We start from the raw sequence: 15,734 nt of genomic DNA, 5'->3' as shown, positions 1-15,734 counted from the left end.
GATAGATGGCATGTAGGCCAGGACGCCTTGGGCTTTTCTCCCTGAGGCAGCCTTGATCCACATCAAGTACCACCCACAGACATCCTGGGTCAGCTCCAGCCCCAGCCCACTGTTAACAAGAGTGGCCAGCCACCTTCAGACAAATCATAGGAGAAAGGCAGCAACTCTCATCCTCCCAACTGGGAAGGACAGTCTGGAAATCACCTGCTGCCGCCACCCCATCGCCTGCATCCAGCCCAGGGATACTGCAGTGTCAACCCAGACCAGACTTAAATGTACCATGCCCTGAAGATTCTGGATCCAGACTCTGCAGAGAGTTTGTTAGTTTCCCCAACCCAGGCCTGGACCTCAGCTAGCTCTTTTTCTTCTTACTGGAGTTCCCAGCAGGCTCTCATCTTATTCAGAGCTTCTGTAACAAATTCATTCAACAAATATATATTAGGCACCTAAATGCCAGGCACATATCAGGCCTATCAGTGAACAGAGCAGACCAAAATTCCTTGCCTCTATGGGGGTTATGTTTTACCCCCTACCGTGGGGAGACAGAAAAGAAACAATGTACATAATAAGCTATATAGTATGATAGGAGTTGTGGAAATTAATAATAAAAAAAACTTCACTAAATTGGAGTCAGGAAGGCCTGTAGGGGGCGTTCTTATACCTTATCACACATCGTGAGTTATACCAAACAGGAAGAGCCCAAGAGCTTGCATCTTGGACAGGAAGTAAAACTACTTTACTACTGAAGGAAGATTTCTCTCCCCACCTAGGAACAGCCCAGCCAATGAAAAAGCCGCAGCTGAGCCAATGAGAAGCTGTTTCCACTCTGAACTGTTACTTTCCCCGCAATGGACTTTCCTTTAGAACAGCGCCTCCCTATCCCCCCTTTTTCTCTAGAAAGGCAGCTCCCCTTCTTTGTCTTCTGTACTTGCCTATGGTTTGCCATAGGGCGCACATCCTAAATTGCAATTCTGACATATATGCTCAAATCAGCACTCTGGCTCTGAGAACAGGCAAGGATAGAAGATGGAAGACCAAGTAGAAGCTATTACTTCTATAATCCAAGCAAGAAATGAAGACCAGAATGGTAGCCACACATGTCATGAGAAGGGCTCAGCTTCTGGGTGTATAATCCATTTACTTTCTAAAAAAAGTAATATTTAATTTAATTATAAAAATAGTATTAAAGTAAATACTAACCCATAATATGCATCATCATCATAAATTATTTTTCCAGGCGGAAGAGGTTCCCAAAACAAAACATGTTTTTTTTAATAGAAAACTTGGAAAATATAGAGAAGATTGAAGAGGGAAATAAAAATCGTCCATAATCCTTTCAGTCAGAAATAATCATTGTTAATATTTGGCATATATTGTTTCATTCTTAAAGATTAAATTTATTTACACATTATTTTCTTGCCAGTAGGCACACACGCATATTTTTAACATTTATAATTCTAGCAAACACAGCAGTTTTATATTCTTTTTCCAAAATTCAACAGTCTTCATAATTATTTCAAGACTGAGTAATATTTCCACATATTGCTGTATTGTGGTTTATTAAACTATTTCCCTTTTATGGAACTTTACATGTTTCCAGTTTTTTTGCTATAGAAGTCAATGCTGAAATCTTCATTTATGTAGCTTTTTGCATCTTTAGAATTATTTCTTTAGGACAAATTTCCAGGAACAGGATAGGTTGGTCAAATTATATTAAAAACTTTATGGATTTTACTTTGCTTTTCAAAGGATTATATTGCAAGCACCTGACAGTGTCATTGCAGCATCTTCAGTTTTGAGGTTACTGCTTTTTATAATTTTCCTTACTTTTGTTAGTTGAAAATAGAAACTGAAAGCTTTAAAAAAATTTTTTTCATGTCTTTGATTGTTATTAAATAGTAAGACTTTTACATATCTTTCAACATATTTTTAGTATTAAAATTAAAAACTCAAGGTGCAGTTAATTTGTTGTCATATTGGACACTCTATTCAAAATAAAACCAAGGAAAGTGGGGACTGATGAGGGGCTGAGAGGTAAATTTCTTTGTTCTTAACATTCACATTTGTTGATATATGCGTTACACTTGATATAAGCATAGACTTTTCAAAATCCGTATAGTCGGGGGCCGGCTCCGTGGCCGAGTGGTTAAGTTCGCGCGCTCTACTGCAGCGGCCCAGGGTTCGGATCCTGGGCGCGGACATGGCACGGCTCATCAGGCCACATTGAGGCAGTGTCCCATATCCCACAACTAGAAGGACCTGCAACTAGGATATACAACTGTGTACGGGGGAGGGTTGGGGAAATAAAGCAGAAAAGAAAAAAAATCCATATAGTCGTGAACTGAACTGTACGCATGTTGGATTTTTATGAATCAAATCTTATTTAAATATCTATCTTTTCATTGAGCCAAAAAACTGAACACGCACATGCACCAGACATGGAGCATAAAGATGAATCAGACTGATCTTTGCTCTCAAGGAATTTCTAATCTAGTGGGAAGAGGCATGTAAATTAACAAATACCATACATGGTAAGTACTGTACTAGTCTTTTATCTCATTTCACAATCTGAAACCAACTAAGCAGAATAGTGGCAGAAAATGTTCCTATTGATCTACAACAAATAGTCTCAGAAGGATATCTGAATGCTCAACTTCACGGGAGCCTGGTCAAAGCCATGAACATTCAGTCTGAGAACCTGGGCTACCAAGACACTGTCTTCTAATGCCTTTTAATTTGGGTTTAAAAAGAGGGTGGAGGAGGTGCAAGAGGCAGATTGAGCCAAAGGCCAGTCTGGGAGCACTCTACAGAGAGTATTTGCCCCCAACTGTCATTTATACTGGAGAGGGGCCATTGAGGGCATACTCCCGGGACTTCCTGGAAATGCTCTTGAACTTGGTCCTGGCTGTTCAGGTTGTGCTATGCTGCTTAAATCATCCCCAGGAGGCCAAGGTATCTGGTACCAACCAGTCTAGATTCCCCGGTCCCCTCCTCCAGGAAGGCCAAGGTGTGAGCCCTCTGCTCTAGAGAGAACAAATCAACATACACACTCACCGCCAACTCCGGAGGCTATCCCTTCATTGCCAGGCAGAGGAGTGGGAAGACCAGCGTGTAAAGAGGGGTGTGCAGCTGGCAGACAAGAGCTAGGCTGCGAGCATTGGGGAAAATGCAGACCATCCCAGCAAACCTTTGACTCAACATAACTACAAATGCCTCCTAAAAGGCGTCTGAACTCTAAGACTATCCAAAAGGGAAAAATTGAATAATGGATTTTAAAAGGGGACTGCGGCATGCAAAAGGCTCTGGAGCTTTTTCAAAAGATCTGCCCCAGATCTTCTGATTTAAAGTTTCTGGAGTTGGAGCCTAGGGACCACCCTTTTAGAACTGCCCCCCTCCCCAAACACTCAGAGGAATGCTAAGGGTCAGCTAGACTAAGAACTGCTGGGCTGGGCTAGGTCATTTCAAGGTCCTTCCAGCACCCATGGTATATGGCCCTCTTCCTCTCAATCTCAACAGGCCAGACCAGTGACTGGCCCCCAAGCCTGCCCTGGGCCATCCTCCCTACCAACCCCTCGCTCTGCTGGTCAGGAGCCACCTTTCAGTTCCAGCTTCAGGCCCAGCTGTCTCTCATGCTCTCTGCTGAGGGTGACCTCTCCCTTCCCTGGGTTCCCCCAGCTCATTATTCCCTCAGATTCTCATAGAAGACACACTCCTGTGTGGAGTAGAAAGAGCAAAGGATTTGGCCTCCAAAGTCCCATGTTCTACTGGGTGGGTCATACTTTGCCCAAGCCTCAACCTTCCCACCCACAAATGGAAACGATTGCTTCACAAGGGGTTCTTATGAAGAACCAGATGAAGTAACGTTTACTGAGAATGTTTTGACACCTGTAAAAATATGTATAAATGCTAACTTTTCTTTTAGTAACTACCCATCTTATATTGTTGTCATTTCTCTCTTCATTTGTTCCACAGACATGTACTGAGCGGCTGCTCTGTGCCAGGTACTGGGGATGCACGAAGGAAGAAGTGCTCCCCGCCCTCAAGGAGCTCCCCGTCCAGCGTGGGGAGGCAGATGGGTATGCAGAAAACCAGAACATCGTGAGATTAGCACAGCTGTCTAAACAGGGCCTGGCACACAGTGGGCACCCAGTAAGTGTTTATGGAATTAACAAATACATTAAAAGATATCATGGAATCACAGATGGAGGATGGGGGAAGCTTCTAGAAAGTAATATGGGAGCTGAGGCTCAGAGGGCTGGGTAGGAGGGAACCAGCCAAGGGAGGAGCGATGTCCTGGAACCAGCGTGCAGCTGGCCTCTTTTACAAGGCTTCCAGGCCCTTCAACACTGGCCTGTGACTCATTCCTCTTTGTGCTCCTCCGGGTGCCTAGGGTGCCTAACAATAGACTCTGTACAGGGCAGGTGCCAACCTCCCCGAAATGAAACTGTTAAATATCCTGCTTTCAAAACAAAACAACCACTCAGCATCCCAGGCATAAAACTAACTGGGGTCATTTGGGTCACCCAAGCCCTTCCTCCAGTTCACAGTGACATGTCTCACAATGATGCCATCCTCGGTGAGCTTGGCATGGTTTTCAAAGTCCTTGCAGTGCTCTGTGTAGAGCTGGCAAACACAAATTAATTCAGTCCATCTGCTTTGGTCCTCATCCACCTGTTTCAGAGCACGTCTCTCATTACCTTAATCAAGATAATATATTCTTAGCAGCGAGGGACCATGGAGACAGGTAGGTTCCTGTTCTCTAAATATTTTACATTTTCACAAGAACACAAGCCCGATCTGCAGGCGAGACAGCCGCCATTTAAGTGCATGTCCCTCTCCGGGATCACGTTCCTGAATGAAAACGGACCTGGGCTCCGAGACTCTATCTAAGGCAGAGCTGTAACGCTGAGGACATTGGGGGAATAGATTTTGGGGGTCCCTCTGTGATCTCTGTCTTTGGATATATCCAAGAAGAGAAACGGAGCCTTGTGACCAGAATGGTTTACATATTCTGTGTCTGAAGACAGGCTGGGCAAGCTCTCAGGACCCTTTCCATTCTGTGACTCCGCAGCCCACCAGGAAGTGGGTCTTTATTGCTTGTAATGGGCGACTTTGCTAAAAGCAAGCACTACTGCTGAGCTGTAGCACAAACAGGCTCGTTTCTGCAAAACACTCAGATCTGAGGTTCAAGTTCCACAATTGCCATAGAGCCCTGCGACTCGGCCAGCTGCCCAGCCTGAATGGGGCTGCGTTTCTGCACCATCTACACCTGGGGCCAGGTGGGCAGGCAAGGCGCACAGGCAGCCTGACCACGCTCCAGGGCCTCTGGCACTTGGAGAACAAGTCCTCCCTTATTTAATGTATAACCTGTGCCTGAACTGATGCTGTAACAGGAAAGAGTGGCTGTGCAATGAGTGTGTGTAGAGGTTGCTGTACAAGTGAGATGGCTTTTCCTCCGCCTGAAGGAGATCACAGAATTAGGAAACATTTAGTTCAGAATTCATAGAGAAGGATCTGCCTGCCGCACCAGCGCGTTCATCCCTCTCTCCCCTTCCCCTCCTCCATCTACAGTCAGTCTCTACCCCACGAACCTCATTAACCTGCCTTTCCTTTCCTTCACTTTTTATTATTACCTGAAATTTTCTTATTTATACACTCATTGATTAGCTGTTTTCCCAACCCCAATAAGTTCCACGAGAGCTGGGACCTTGCCTGTCTACACCCCTCCTGGTAAACATGTAACAAATAAATGAGTGAATGCCCCATGGCCCAAGACCATACCCCCAGTACACTGGTTTTTGGCCTCTTGAAAATGGCAACCTAAAGTTACATCATCTAAGAGGCATCGGAACCCCCAGCTTCCTGGAAGAATCTTCTCTACGCGGTACTGCTGGCTTAACCTCAAAGACCTAGGGGGTAACATGAGCCACGTGAAGTTATTGAAGCTGCCAGGGCAAACTGAGCTTTGCGTGGGGTGGTGAGTGTTGAAGCACGTGGCCCCTGGGGCCAGACCACCTGGGCCCACCTACAGCCAGGTCACCCCAGGCAAGTTCTCTAGCCTCTCTGTGCCTCAGTTTCCAGGTGCTTTTAGAGAGTAGTTAGTGTACTTAGCTCCCAGGGTTATGGGAATTAAACGGTTAACACACAGGAAGCACTTAGAATTGAGTGTGGCATATGGTCACCACTCTTTGTCAACAATCTGCAAGGAAAACAGAGAGGGGTGCTCTCGTGTGTGCTCAAATACAGTCTTAGAGTCAGAGGGGTGCCCCTGAGCAGGGCACCTGCACCTGACGGCTGGCGGGCCACCAAGGGCTCTGTCCACCGCCAGCACAGCCCTGCATCAGCGGTCTGCTTCTCCCTCCCTCCCAAAGTGCTCCTGCTTTGGTCCCTCCACAGCGCCACCTGGTGTACTTTCTGGAAGAGCTCTGCAGCCATTCACAGGCCAACCTACACCCCGGTGATTAAATCGAGCGGACACAAAGGACACTGGCCAGAAATAGTGGCTAAGGCCCCAATTCTTTGAATAATATGCAAATATGGATGCGAGCTAAATCTATGGAACCCTCGCCATCAAGTGTCCGTGGGTAGAGCTTTTCCCAAGCAGTAGAAAGAAGAGGAAAAGAGGCAGCATTTCACCAAGGCCTCCAACCCTCTGGCTTGACCGGTCCCTCTGTGTCACGGCTGCCATGCTCTGAGAACTTCCTTCCTTCTAGGGCTGCCCCGTGGAACCTGGGGTGATTTCTGGCTGAAGTGAGGAAGGGACAAGGAGAATGGAACTAACTTGCTTTTAGTGTCCATTAAGAACTTCACAGATAGAATCTCATTGGCTCTTCAGTATATTCCTCTGAGGCAGACGTTACTACCTCCATTTTATAGCCGAGGCAGTGGAGATTCAGAAAGGAAGATTTGCTTTGCCGAGCATCCCGGTGTCGCAGATGATGAAGCCCTGCTCAGTGACTGGAGCAGAACAGGGGTGGCCGAGGGGTGGGCAGACAGGCGGGCTTGGCATCTGTATCCAATCTATGTAAGAAACCCCCATGGGTGACTCTGAAATACCTTGTCTCCCACCCCTGTTGAGAACCCCTGCTAGAGTTTACAGAACAGTTCCATTCGAAATCCCAGTGCTTCTCCATTTTGTTACCACAAAGAAGACGAGACGATTTAACAGTGTTTTTTATCCCCTAATCGTCAGTTACACAATTTCCATGTCTAGGACAATTTCTGGTGTAAATATTCACACTGTGTCTCTTAAGGAGGTTGATGTGGACAGCAGGTGACAAGTTTGGAAACATGGTCCAGGCCAGGCTACACCGTTCAGCGGGACCCCAGCCCCGTGCAGAAGTGGGGGTGGTGGGGGGCAGGGGCCCACTCTTGAATACCAGGAAACGTCTCGACACCAGCAGCAGGCTCCTGCTCGCAGAGGAGAGTGTGAACCTCTGCTGGAGAAAGTCAGGAAGGCCACCCAGAGGGGGTGCTCCTGCAGCTGGGTCTTGAATGATGAAACAGGAGTTTGCCAAGCAGAGAAGTGGGTAGGGGTGGCCTCCAGGTGGTGGGAAGAGCATGGGCAGAAGTCTGGAGTCAGGAAAGGGCCTGCCCTACCATGAAGGGTGAGTTCAGAGTGACTAGAGCGTGTCCTTCTGGGGATGGTGGGTGGGGTGATTATAAAGGGCTCTGAAGGCCACACTGAGGAGTGTGGACTTGACCTTGTAGGCAAAGGGGAGCCAGCAGAAACTTTAAAATAGGGGTGTATCATGACCCAAATCAGAAGATGGTTCTAGAAAGGCCTCTTGGTGGCTGTGTGAAGGGTAGAGGAGGGTGAGACAGCCTGGAAGCAGGGAGACCAGTTCCGAGGGCCTGAGCTAAGCCTGTTGCAGCATGAAGCATGGCCTTACTCCAAGCCACTAGCCAAGTAATAGGGTTCTTTATAAAGGACAGTGTGGAGCTTTTGTATTTACAACCATGCTAGCGGGTCAGCAGTGCTGTCTTGGCACAACCCAGATGGTTGAAATGCACGGGAGGGCTGGGACTACAGTGGAACAAGACTGACCAGCAGCCCACCGACGTGCAGCCTGAGCTCTCTCCGTCGCTGTCCCTCCACTCAGCCTGGCCTGGAAAGATCAGCCCGAGTGTAGCTGAGACCTTGTGCAGTGGCCATGGGCAACAGCCCTCCCTGACCGCTGCCTCTGTTCCCTCACCCGCAAAAAGGGACACAGCTCCTCCCGTAATGTTGATGTGATGAGTGACACGGGCAACAAATACCCTCAACGTTTGCTGTGCACCAGGCACTGAGAACAAGCTTTGTGTGGATTCTCTCTTGTAACCTTCAACAACCCTAGGGGCAGGCCCTAGAAGAGTAAGCAAAACCCATCATGACAGAAGGGTCCTTGCAGAGAAGGAGAAACAGTCCAGAATCACCTGAACCCTGAAATCTCAAACCAGCTGCTCTTTGCTAACATCCGGTACACCATGCAGAGAAATCTCTTCCTCCTCTTTCTCTCATCCCTCCACATCCCATCAGAAATCAGGGGGCTTTTTTGAAGGCTTCTGGTAAACGCTCTTTGTCTATCAAAAATGTCTGCTAAATATGCATCACACTGAGGAAAAGCTCTTCATTAATTGGCGGGGTGGTCTTTCTTTGGGGATTTTCATTTCTACCCAGCCTGGGAAATGGCTCCAACATTTAATGAGGTGGTCTGTGGCTTTTACAGCGTGCTCATTAGTCACACTTCTCAATTCCTGGTTTAAAAAAAGACATTGAACTCCTCCGCACAATGAATTCCTTCACCCCAACAGTTACCCCGCTGGAATGAGGCCCCAGAAAGGGCTTGGAGGGGAATTGTTTCACGCCAAGCATTTGCCACATGCAACAATATTTGGGGGTGCCAGTGCGCACTACAGCTCGTCCAGCTGGCTAGAGATGAGTCAAAGCAATACTCTCCTGTTATTCACCTAGGAAGACAACTCAGCTGGCAAAGTTAACTAAGACCAGAAGGATTCCAGACCACTGCTTTTGCAAACTTTCTCACGTACCATTTTAAGAAATGCTCCATGACTAGCTGGGAACAGGTGTTTGTCATGGGTGGAGGTTTATGTTGCTAAGTTGAGGACGACAGTTCTTTGTTCTTCTATGAAAAGACCAGCAGAAAGTTCAACCATCATGAGGGTCGTATGCCCAAAAAGCTGCCCTACGCAGTGCCTGAGAAGGAGAGGGTCTCAGGGTCTGGTCAACACGTCCACATAATCCAGAGGCCAAGGGTGGTCGGGAAGGAAAGCAGCCTCGGGGCAAAGCTGCACCAGCCTGGGGACCAGAGAGTGGAGCTCCTGAAGTCCTTGGTAAACACAATTGTTGTTTCCCTGGGGAGCCGTGGGGATTTAGAGGGTGTAGTTTCCTCTCTGGTCTTGTGGAAGCAGAGTCAAGAACCACCTAGAGAAATGCCCATCAGGGTTCTGTGGCTCTGTCCTCAGGGACAGTGGTTTCTAGTGGGCTGGGTGCCTCTACCCAGCCATAGGTCAGGATCAGCCTCCCATGAGTTCCTAGGAAACCTAAAGTATTTCCTAGGATAAGGTTAACGAGAGATACCAGAAATACGCTTTCACCAGCACAACTGCCTTGTCTGACCCAGGCCGCTCAGAAGACCCCCCAACACACTGCGGGGTGGTAGAAAGACGCCCACCTCGGCCCTGGGAGACCTCCCTCCAGTCTTCACTGTCACATACAGCTCAGCAAATGCATGTCCGGAGTCTTCTCTGGCCTCAGTTTCCTTCTCTACGAAGTGGAGCTGTTAACACCTGCCCTGCCCACTTTCCAGTCTGTTCTGAGGAACCAAGACAGAATGAATGTGGAAGCACTTCGTCCGCCGTAAAAGCTGGGGCTCCAGTTCGGAGGTGAAAGGTCTCAGTGGCTCTTCCCGACCTGAGCCTCTGGGCGTGAGCACCCGAGCACTCCTAGGACTCGATCGCACACCGAGCTGGATCTGAACCCCCAAGTCTCCTGTTTCCCCTTGACCAAACCCCTGCCAGAATCGTCCTTAAAGCTTGGGTGTTGGTCTTAATTTCAGGGTTCCCCGGATATTCATCTGAAACTGGTAAATCTTTCCAAGCGCCGTAGTGCTGAAAGGTCTGCTCTCAAAAACAAAGAATGTACCACAGCTGCGACGGAAAGCATCCAGCGTCCTCAGAAGGTGAGAGTACAATACAGGCACCCTGTGGGGACCTAGCTTATAAAGCGGGATCTAGCCTCCCATCCGTCTCTCGTGACCATCAAGGTCAAGGTCAAGGTTAGAAGGCCCCTGAGCCGTTTTCTTTTGGAGGGAGGTGGTAGCCAAGACCAGCTGCTCAGAAACCGAGGGGAGTTGCAGGACAACCAGGTGGTCATCTGCCCAAATATAGAAAGAAAACCTCTACCCAGATTCTGCTTCCAGAAGGGATTCACATTTCGCACTTGTAAAACTATTTCCTGGCTGCGAGCTGACCTACATCGCTGTCCCTGCCCACACTGGTAATTGTTTACCACGGGGTGCCTGTTCTTTGGCCGCCGGCCTTTCTCTGGTTTTCAGTCTGTTAATTGGTTTCCAGTGGTTCTGTTGCACCAACTGTACCGCATCCTCCCTGTGATCTGTTCGCTGGCTTCCTCGAGCATGCCCAGGAAAACAGATGCCCCCAAAGGCATCACAGTGACCCCAAAGAGGCATCCCGCCCACAACAACCGTCTTTGAAGAAGAGGTCATTTGTTCTTGACAAATGTTTGTGACCACATGGGAGTGGAGAGGGGAGGATGCGGGGGGGACAAGCGGGAAAGGCAGGCAGGCGAACCTGATGGAGAGGGCTCTCTCTTCTCTCTTTCTCAGGACCAAAGAACGGTCAAAGCAGAAAAGAATTGCGAGGGTCGAGAGTGGAGTCGGCGTGAATGCCCCACTTAAGGAGATGCAGGGAGCTCTACTCGCTTGGCTGGGAAGCCGAAGATTCTAGAGTATAAGAAAGATCACAAACCAAAGAGCCCTTAGATGGTCACAGGGGTGAGTCCTTGTCTGGGACCAAGTCCAATCTTTTCATTCTCCAGATGAGGAGACTGGATCAGAGAGGCAGAAGTGACTTAGCCGGTTAGTGGAAGCATCTAGACTAGCTCCTCAGACTTCCAAGCCAATTATCTTCCTGCTCATTACATCCTCACTCGAGCCCCAAGTGGATTTTTATCTGTTTTATTCACAGCTATATCCCAAGTGACTTGGAAAGTACTTGGCACATAGAAATCAATAAATACCTTTGGAATGAATGAATGCCCTTTTTAGCTACCCTGTCCCCTTAAGGCGGAGCGAATTGGGGTATATTCAGACTGTTGGAGGGCTCCAACCTGTAAGAGCACTGCACAGGGATTTTCTTTATATGCTAATCACAGTCCAGGCTCAGTAATGCGGGGAGGGACGGGGTCATGATGATCTGGGGTGCTGCTCGTCACAGCGTGGGTTATGCCAAATGTGGGGGTTGGCGGGAAAGGAGAGCACTGAAATCGTAAATTGTTCAAAGGTCTTTTAGCTAAAGGAATTCAGTGAAGAAAGGAGAAGAGCCAGCTAGTGCGGAACAACGAGGGGGCTAACAGCCTCAAGATCAAGGGCAGGAGAGGAAAGAAAGGGCTCCAGCCCGTGCGGCGGGGAGGGAGAGCTCAGCTCAGGAACACTGAGTAATGAGCTGAGGGCTCTGCCAGCATCAAGAGAAAAAGGCTTGTCAGAGATTTTCTTCTGATAGATGATTACAGAGGTTTGGGGACATATTGGCTTTGATGACATGCTGCTGGAAATCACGGTGATTCATTTGAAGCCACGACTCTGGTTAGAAACGCACCCCAATTAGAAGAGCGTTCCTATAAGAAAATATGATCGACATCCTGAAGGTCCTCTTTAGAGCCCCTTTTCCAGGGATGTGCTGAGCTGAAAAGTGGGACTGTCTGTGCTTCTACAGCTCAACAGACTCCTGACAGCGCGACAAAGCCCAGTTTTAACCAAGTGCTTTGGAGGAGAGTGAATTTTGGAGGGCAGGACAGTGACGGTGGAGAGGTGTCGAAGCAGGACCTCCCTTGGGGTGGGCTTTCTGTTTGGGGGCTGCCAGACCCAGGCCTTCAGTGCTGGGCATCTGTAGGCTGTTCATCCAGAGAACTTGGAACGTTTTTGCCCGGGGTGAACCAGGCTGTGCGATGCTGCTCTGTGACTCAGACAGTGCCCTGGGCACCGAAGGCTTTGTCAAATCTTGGCCGGTTCAGGACATTCCAGGCCACAGAAGTCCCTAAGTCAGATTCCCTGGGTTAGAAAAACAAATGGCATTAAAAGTTTCCCTTGCTCTAATTAGCTTTAAAGAAATTAAATGAAAGGAGTGAGTTTAACAGTTAAGAGCACACCCTTCATGCTCACATTTACAGCTCAGGACTCTGCCAGTGACCTTCAGTGTAAGGCAGGATGGGCTCATCTTGCCTGCCGGAATGATGGTCCGGGAGTCAAGGAAGGCCAGCCTCTGAAGGAAGGGAACACAGCCAAGAAAGCCTTTTGCTGTTTTAGGATATCCACGAGAAACAGGATTGATCCCAAAGCATCGCCATATGTTTCCAGTCAACATCTAGGATTTAATTTTGAAGGAATGAAATGAGGCATTGACTTTCCCCTCCCCCCACCCCCACACTGACACTGAATAATGCAGCGTGTGCTCCCCTCCACCATCGTGGGGAACACTCGGCTCAGTGTAGTGCCTTTTAGCTGCAGCCTGGCTGAGAAGCCCACATGTCATGCACTGTGTCACGGCAGTCTGCGTTAACCCAGGTCGCGGCAGTCCCCAGAGGGCAGAAAACGAGGGTGCTGCCCCCGCCCCCACCCCCACCCCACCCCTCTTCTGGGATCTGGGGACCTAGCCTGGGCACCTGGGGACCAGGAACTTAGAGTTGTAGGGAGTTTCTAAAAGGTGGGAGAAGGAAGTAGGACCAGGGTCAGATGCACAAAATTTTCCTTAGCTGTAAATAACACGGGCTGGGAAAGACTGGGCTGGCAGCCCACAAGCTCTTTCTCTTCTCTCCACCCAGGGCACAGGACACCTGTGGCATCTCCTGCTCCCTCACCCAGTGCAATGCACCTGGTCTTATCTTGTGCTGAGTTTCATGGCAGATTTGCTGGGAGGGAGAGCAAGGTGGACAACTGAATTTGCTCTGGCCTTGCACCCATGACTGAGAGAGTCCAGCCAAGGCATTCGATAGTGAATAACTGACACCATCTCTTCAGACGCTGGCCCCCGCTTGTGTTCACCTCCACCTCAGCAGAGGTCTGAAATGCCACTCAGCCAAAACTAGAAGCTGTTTTATCCTCTGGTTTCTTTACTGTGGTATAGTGCGGAGAATGCTGGACCAAGGCTCAAATGATGAGGCTCTGTAGTGTCAATGCGGCCACAAGCTGGCTGTGTGACATTCAGGAAATCCATTTCCTTCTCTGGTTATCAAGCTCCTTTGGTAGCAAATAAAGACAGCTGATTCTTTGGTCTATGGTTCTCCAGTAACTTAAAAAAAAAAGCGATGGAGCCTTTTTTCTTTTATCCGCTAGATGGCACTGTGCCTCCAACTGCAGCTGGCCAGGGCCTGCAGCACTGTGGGTGTCGGCTGCGCGGTTCGGCTTGGCCCAGCCCCCGAGAAGGCGCTGGTGGCAGCTGCTCCTTCAGGACCAGGCAGAGATGGTGCAGTCGGGCTCTGCAGGTTGAATCAGGACAGAACAGGAAATGGTCAGGAGCTTACACTTCAAAAAGCAATTTGGTTTTAAAAGGGTAGAGCTCGGGTTGAGGTTGGCCAGGACAGGCAGGTCCCTGGAGGCAGGGCCTGAATCGCCTGCGTCGCCCCGTTTTCACCAGGACAAGGTGCCTGAATCGCCTATGTCACCCCGTTTTCACCAGGACAAGCCGCCAGAGGATTCTGGTGCAGGCTCTGTGCTGGACCTCCATTTACAGCTCAGCTTTTTAGAACGTCAGCCTCAGAGAATCAAGGCTCAGAAGCTTTAGAAAGACCCTTCGAACAAGACCCCTCTGCTGGCATCTCTGGCCTGGAGTCCCAGAGATGAGTGTGCAGGTCACCTGTGACCAGTCCCTTTCCTGTCCGTTCAAGTCAAAGATGGCAAGACTGACGTCTCTTTCTTTTCAGCCATAATCCTGATATCATTATTTTTTTTGAGAAGTTCAAATAGTTCGAGTCAATAACTTTCCAGAATGACCATGTTTTAAAAGTAGTCAGTAAACCCTTTTTTGAATATTTGAAACAATAGTGTATCGGGTAAAAATACTTATAGTCTTTTATGGGGCAAAAAACTGTATAAATATATCTAAAGCTAGATTATGTTAAATTTTGTGTATATATGAGCAAATATTCGAGTATAAGGAAAAAATAGAAAGATAGCTTGGTTTGTGGCATTTGTGTGATTATGCAGAATTTTTTTCTGAAATTTAGAATGTTCTTAGTTTTGCTATGATATTTGAAACAATATCAATAGCAAATCCGTAATGACCAAGATGTACTGACTTCTAAAAAGCTTCATGTATTTCCCTAAAAATGTGTTTCTGTTTTAAAACCCCTTTCAAGTTCTCTGCCCAAAGGTCAGAATTTCCATCCAGTGTGACTGGTCTTGAGTTATTCTTGAAAGTTCCTTTTCTGAACCTCACCATTGATGTTTTTCCCATTGATTTTTAAAAATGTACTGTTTTGGATATAACAAAATAATTCTTTGTTCTCTCTTTAAATTGAAGGCAACACAATATTGAAAAAAATATTTCCTAAGAAATAATTCATATTCTCACCACCGCAAAATAACTACCTTCAGGGGCTGGCTCCGTGGCCGAGTGGTTAAGTTCGCACGCTCTGCTGCGGCGGCCCAGGGTTTGGATCCTGGGCACGGACATGGCACTGCTCGTTAGGCCATGTTAAGGCGGCGTCCCACATCCCACAACCAGAAGCACCTGCAACTAAGATATACAACTATGTACCGGGGGCGCGGGGTGGTTTGGGAAATAAAAGCAGGAAAAAAAAAAAAGATTGGCAACAGTTGTTAGCCCAGGTGCCAATCTAAAAAAAAATAAAATAAAATAACTACCTTCACCATGCATATTCCCATCTGTATACGGGACACGTATATAGATATTTTTGTATAGTTGTAATCATAGAGTACACGCTATTTTGCAAAATACTTCTTTTTAAAGACTTGCCAAAATTTATCCAGTATCTGGCTGACATCGTTTCCAATGCCCAAAGTGTCAATAATCCAAAGATCCTTCAGCATGATATTGGATTAAGGCTAAAATGAAACTGGGGAATTACATGATCTAACTTGACCTTTTTAGTTCTTAGAGACAGTAATACCTGTGAGCTCTGATTGGTGTGAAAGGACCATGAGGCATCCACATATATGATTCTGCCGTCCTCTGCCTGATCCTGTTAATTGCCCCTTCCTCTGCGCTGCCCTGAGTCTCTCTATTTAGCACTGTTGAAGTTCTCTCTCGCTTAGTTTATTGTTTCCCTATGTGTGTGTGACAGAGCTGGAGCAGTGCCTCCTGATCTTTCCATCCTGGTCCATTGATGAGCACAGCACCTTACACTCTCAATGGTGTAATGAGTGGGAGATTCCTAGGAATGCGTCTTCTTTTGTCAGAGACAATGGGCTGCAATCTATGGCAGAAATTGGGCTTCTGAAAGAAGATACGAAATAAAAAGGAGCCATCCGTCAACT

The 15,734-nt window shown here is 47.8% G+C and overlaps 1 protein-coding gene, 1 long non-coding RNA gene and 1 other non-coding gene across 4 annotated transcripts in view; 1 reads left to right on the top strand and 2 right to left on the bottom strand.

Annotated features, from left to right (window-relative positions):
* The window catches only part of PLA2G2C (phospholipase A2 group IIC), a 70,048-nt gene that overhangs the window by 33,275 nt on the left and 21,039 nt on the right, over nt 1–15,734 (bottom strand). The window lies entirely within an intron of this gene.
* Nucleotides 4,014–11,272, top strand: LOC138920869 (uncharacterized). 2 transcript variants are annotated; one of them, XR_011432797.1, is made up of 3 exons: nt 4,014–4,149; nt 10,059–10,181; nt 10,848–11,272. It is a non-coding gene; the product is annotated as an uncharacterized lncRNA (long non-coding RNA). The 2 variants fall into 2 exon arrangements; XR_011432798.1 differs by lacking the exon at nt 4,014–4,149 and adding an exon at nt 4,617–4,744.
* Nucleotides 8,027–8,171, bottom strand: MIR9067 (microRNA mir-9067). The gene has a single exon (NR_128090.1). It is a non-coding gene; the product is annotated as a microRNA mir-9067 (primary transcript).

This window comes from Equus caballus, chromosome 2 (assembly GCF_041296265.1).
Source record: "Equus caballus isolate H_3958 breed thoroughbred chromosome 2, TB-T2T, whole genome shotgun sequence".
Classification (NCBI taxonomy): domain Eukaryota; kingdom Metazoa; phylum Chordata; class Mammalia; order Perissodactyla; family Equidae; genus Equus; species Equus caballus.
Note: the sequence above shows the minus strand (reverse complement) of the source record. Positions and strands in the feature narration are given on the sequence as shown.